This window comes from Lactuca saligna, chromosome 9, assembly GCF_052625555.1.
Source record: "Lactuca saligna cultivar CGN05327 chromosome 9, ASM5262555v1, whole genome shotgun sequence".
Classification (NCBI taxonomy): Eukaryota; Viridiplantae; Streptophyta; class Magnoliopsida; order Asterales; family Asteraceae; genus Lactuca; species Lactuca saligna.
Window position 1 is genome coordinate 31,749,994 of NC_136425.1, and position 5,931 is coordinate 31,755,924.

A 5,931-nucleotide genomic window follows, 5' to 3' on the forward strand; every position below is an offset into this window, starting at 1 on the left:
CCTTGTCTAGCTACCAATGATATATAACCATACTTAACCTTAAATTGAAGTTTATTGTAAATATACTTTTAAAGTTTCTAATTATAACGGTGATGTTGTAACATATAATAACAGTATTTAAGATTCTCTTAGCAGCAGTAATATAAGTAGTTAATCTTTCTGAAACTTGGTTCACAGAAATCCTAATATAAGCCTAAATGAGGCTTTTTGTTTTAAAAGAAGGGTAAACCTCAGATTTATTCTATAAACATTTATATATTTAATTTGTACATGCAAAGAAAGAAGTTATACGAGATAAATCCCTTTGCCACAATAATATATCGTTTACAGAAATTTCTAAATGTTAAATCCTAAAGCAATTGCGAAATTAACCTTATTGGGATAGGTGAATGCCAATATAATGTAATCGGCAATTAATATCCACCACTAACAACCAAAACTATCCTCGTCAAAATAAAGTTGCAGCCACATGAAATGCACTTAATCATCTTTATGAAACCTTGGACCAGTGGAATAAAAATGGAGTTCAAATGAAAGGCACATAATCATCTTTTTGAAGCAACTTTTATGCTGTTTTGCTTATGTCCTCGCATTCCTTATCCCTTCCTTTTTTTTTTCTTTTTTTTCTTTTTTTTGACCAATGATCTTATATTTATGTCTTCTTGAATGATCAACAGTTTTCTGTTTAAATGCAACACTGTTAACTATGCTTATGGTGGGCCTCATTCTATGTTTTTTCTTTTGAACATAGGATTCTATAAGAAATAAAAGCACTCCTGCAACACTCTTAACATCTCTTCCTCATCACCAAAACTGAGCCTAATTGTTCAAATGTACGAGCACAATTTGATCAATTCACTGTTTCATAATGTTATATTTATTTGTTATGTAAAGGGGAATTATAGCAGAAGCAATTTTGACAATCAAGTGGCGTATAAATTGTAACTTGCCCATCGAATTTGTAAGGATACCAAAAGCACTTTTGAAAATAATTGCCCATGTAAAAGTAACTTTCAGAATCATACTTGAGACATGCGGATCTTTCAAATAGGTTCCACAATTATGGTGACCGTTCTCGAAGTGCGATTCAAAGGCAAGGGCTGTCCCCTTTTGGTAGTTGTGTTTAATATAAGTCGGATGGTAAAAAAATTAAATCGTGTGTAATGTTGGTGATTTTAGTGTTATTAGCGTATTTTAGTGCAGTTATTACTAATATTGAGATAGGGTGGGTTCTTTTTACTCATCGAGGCTGGAGGTGCTCGAGGGGGGACATCTCGAAGTGATAAATGTAAACTCGGGAATACGGGGGTCCGAAGGCAGCGCCCCTTGGTACAAGACTCCAAGGTGTAATGCTCTTGGTGGAGTCTAGGAGCAACATCCCTTGTGGGGTCCAACGGACAAAGCACTTGGCGATGGTTCCTCTACCGATCAGCGGACGGGGTCAAGGGGCAGCGCCCGAAAACCAGAACGAGTTTCTATAATAGGAAAGAGTCTAAGCATGCCTTTCTAGCTAAAAGCAGGTATAACATGATGTTGATGATGTCATAAGTTAGTTATGTTGTATAACCACTCGATTTTGGCGCCAAAAGGGAAGTTATCCTTCCGACTGTTTTCTTACATCCAGGGAAAATGACACAAATGTTCTATAAACTTTTTAGGGTTTATCCGTTTAATCCCTAAAGTTTTTATCAGAATTTATGGGTCCCTAAACTAGGATATGACCTGCTCTTTTAGTCCATGTCAACCTGTATAATAGCCGATTCAGTGACATTTTAAACCAAAAAAAAAATCACATTGTGCTCCTATAAAGAAAAAAAAAAGTTCTGGTTTAGAAGTTCATAGGATATTTGTATCATTCCCCTTAATAATATAAGGATGATAGGTGTTCCGGAATCGGGTTTAGAAGTGACCTGACTGGTAAATTGTCTCTCTTAGATTATCCCAAATTAGATTTGGTGATGCATAAGGGTCCAAATCACAGATTTTGGAAAGTGGTTGCAATCACAATCCTAAAAATTATCCAAGTACAAATTGATATTCTTAGACCCAAAATCTAACATGTAATATTGGACTTGTGTGTATTAGCTAAGTACAGAACTATAGGTCTGTATGAACAACAACTTCTTATTGTGCTTTTTCTGTAGAAGGAAAGGAGGAGAGAAAGTTAGTAATAGTTCTAAGGCATTTTTCTTTGTTTATTCAATGAGCAATATAAAATAGGTCAACTCAAAAAGAAAACTTGACTCGTACTCTGCTAAAATGGAAATGAAGCAGGAAAATAAGGAACATAATTACACATGCCAAAGAAAATTGAAACTATTCCTTAACTATGTCAAATAAGAAAAATACAAAACTAGTGCCACATGTTGGGGTGCATTAGGATTATTCCAACATTTTCCCCCTATTCCGAATCAATTATGTCATTAAGCCCAAACATTTTCTCATTTCTTCAAAATTGACCTTGCCCAACGATTTGGTTAATTAGGATATATATATATATATATATATATATATATATATATATATATATATATATATATATATATATATATATATATATATATTCATTGTTGTTAAGTACTTACCTGCTTCATTACAATCTCTAGATATCCTCTTTCAACACACTCATGTATGAAGTTGAACCGTGTGTTAGTATGCTTTCCCCGTCCATGAAAGATCGGGTTCTTCATCGAAATTAGAGCCGACTTGTTGTTTACCTGCCGAACCGCAGGGCTAATTTCTTTTCTTGTTCTCTCACTCGAATCCACCATTGTTGTAGTCACCACCAACTCAACCTCACACGAAGACAAAACAACACAATGATGCGTATGTGATGCCCAAGTTATCAGGTTCGCGTCAAGGCAGAATGCTATTCTAACTATACTTCATTGATCGTTTAAGGGTTCCACAATCCATTGAACATGCGACATCATCCATTAATCATCTATACAACACCACCCACAACCTATTAAACACTTGTTCAATCCTAATAATCATTTTATTTATTTTATTGAGCCATTCAATGATCATTCAACTCTACCATGTCATTACCCACCCTCCATTCAACTCTTATTCAATCCTAATCACCACCTTATTCAACTTTTATACTACTTGTATTGTCGATGCTCTTATATCACGAGCAAAACAATGTCCTTTTAATCACTTGACAAAGTCCATAGAGGGTTGTTGACAACTTGTAGACTTTTCCAAGCAGCGGGTTAAGCCCTAAGGTTAAAGGAGGGAGTAGCGGTGGGGAAGGGATTATTTGTTTTCTATTTTTGAAAAATAAATTAAGTAAAAAGAAAAGAAAAAAAATAAAAAGAGTAAAATAGTCATTTTATATGGATTAGGGACCAACTCTGCAAGAAATTGAAACCGGTAAGGGTGGTGAAGGGCTTATTTGCTTTCTATTTAAAAAATGAAAAATGAAATAAGTAAAATGAAAAGAAATAAGAAATTAACAGGGTAAAAAAGCATTTTATATAGATGGAGGACAAAGCCACAATAACCATCTTAGTACATTAATACATTATCTTTAATAATCAGGACATTTAATTATACAACAAAAAAATGAAACCACTGGTATCATTAGTGTAACTAATTAAATTGGAAGTTGGACCAAACTTGCAATATCCACTATATCACATGCACCATTCTATAAAGAATGGGATGTTTGACCGAAGGAAATGCAGATTTCTAATTTTTTACAAAAACAAGGTGTGCTTCACCTCTCATAAGGTGTCATTGGTAGCATTAGTGAGGCGCATATCTGGAATTTCATTTCATACATTATCTTCCACTTTCCTCCACCCATCATAAACATGAGCAGCCTTTCCTTGTCTTTTAATGATCAAGCTGATAGTGATAGCGATGAAATTCCAAATGACACTGGTGATCCTGATCATCGAAGGAGCTACGAAATAAGTTCAGAGAACAATGAATACGATGCTCAGATGTCGAGTAACAATGGGTCAGTAAATAATCAACGTGTTCCATTGCCTAGAAAAAGAAAAGCTTGTTTCTTTCTTTCCTATTTCAGTTTTCTTATTCTGTATCTAGCATTTTTACTTGTAACTGCCTACACATATCCCCTTAAACCAGTATGCAATATCTCTGATATAATACCACTCGATGTTGCGAAAACAGAGAACGGGTCATTCTACCTAGTTCTCGAATTCATCAACCGGAATCCACTAATATCATTTTCATATGAAGGTTTTCTAAACATCAGCGTCTATTATATTTCAAGTTCGAATGTAAGTTACTTTGCAGAAACCACAGCTCCAGGGTTCGATCAGCAAAACTTAAAGCAAACGGAAGTAACAGTTCACATACCTGCACCAGAGTCGTCCCAGTTATCCAAGATGCAGAACACATCCAGTCCAATAGGTTTGCTAGTGAATTTGGATTTCATTGTGGGCTTCCGTTGTATATCATGCAAGGAAAAACGCCGTATGACTTTCAATATCACGTATTACTTTTAAACGACCACAAGATCTGAATCTGAATATATCATTATAATAGTGTAAATCTTCTTAAAACATTAGGGCCTTTCAGATGTGCCCTTTGTCTTAGTATTGCAAGTTTCTCTAAGTGTAATACCATTAGTCTCCACCAGAAACCGAAACTAATTTTATACTGCCCTAGCACTGTACGTTACCTTAAATAATTATTTGTCTTTCAAATTCCAGTGGTGCAGTTATTATTTATTTATTTCGTTTTTATTTTTTGAATGCCCAAATTTACTATAATTAAACTAAGAACATTAAGCAAGCTAGAACAAAAGGAGGAAATTCCATAGAGCAAGTGAGCAACTAGAACGCCCTTTCCTACCAATAGGGTATTTGACTTAGGTGTCATTATCACTCTTTTAAAGTCATGGGTGCAAAATATTGATATTTAGGAGTAAGTTAGTTTATTGGTTCAAAAAAACACATCTTTTATTATATTGCTCAAATTTATTTATTTTATTTTTATTGAAGATATAATCAAGATTTTAAAGATATCCTCATGGTTAAAAGACTTGTTGAAGATATAAACAAGATTTTAAATCATATAGATATATAAAAAGAAATAATATATATAGAATTATTAATTATAATAAAAAATTACCATCTTAAGTCACTTCTTAGAACCGACGTGCACGACTAGTAAAACTAGAGGTTTGAAAATTGCTATCAAATCACGAAAACCGTTATTTGGAACATTAGATAAAACAGACACAGATTAATCTTAGTGAATAGATTGTTAACTATCATTTAGTTGAATGCCAAGTTAAGTTTATAAAAGTAGATTACGTATCCTTTTAAGTTAGCAAAAGTAATGATAATCAATGACTTTAAACACATAAACATCACTATCAAACAAAGTTTAGTTTGAAGAGACAACTATGTTTTAAAACCGGTTCTTATCATTGTATACATATTTTGTTCTATAACAAATTTCGGATACATTATTTGTTACTAAAAATGTTTAATGTTATAAAGATAGATGATGTATTTGTATTTATCTGAAATTATAATATATTTTTGTAGTATATTAATGTTTTTTTTTTATGTATTTGAATTGATTTAAAACTTATAGTTATTTGTCTTTTTAATATATTTAGATCTATCTACAACATGTTACATATATTTTTAAAATCTTAATCTTTGGATATATATATATATATATATATATATATATATATATATATATATATATATATATATATATATATATATATATATATATCCGTAGAAACCACAGTTTTATAAGGTAAACAATAAAATTAGATTGATAAAATAAAAAAAATAAAAATTCAATATTAAACTATATTGAAGTATGATTGTTAATTTAGGATCGATAATATTGTATTTTAATAAATTAGTCTTGAATGATTAATGATTTAAAATTTTAAATACTGTTTTGACTTTTAAAATTCAAAAATGA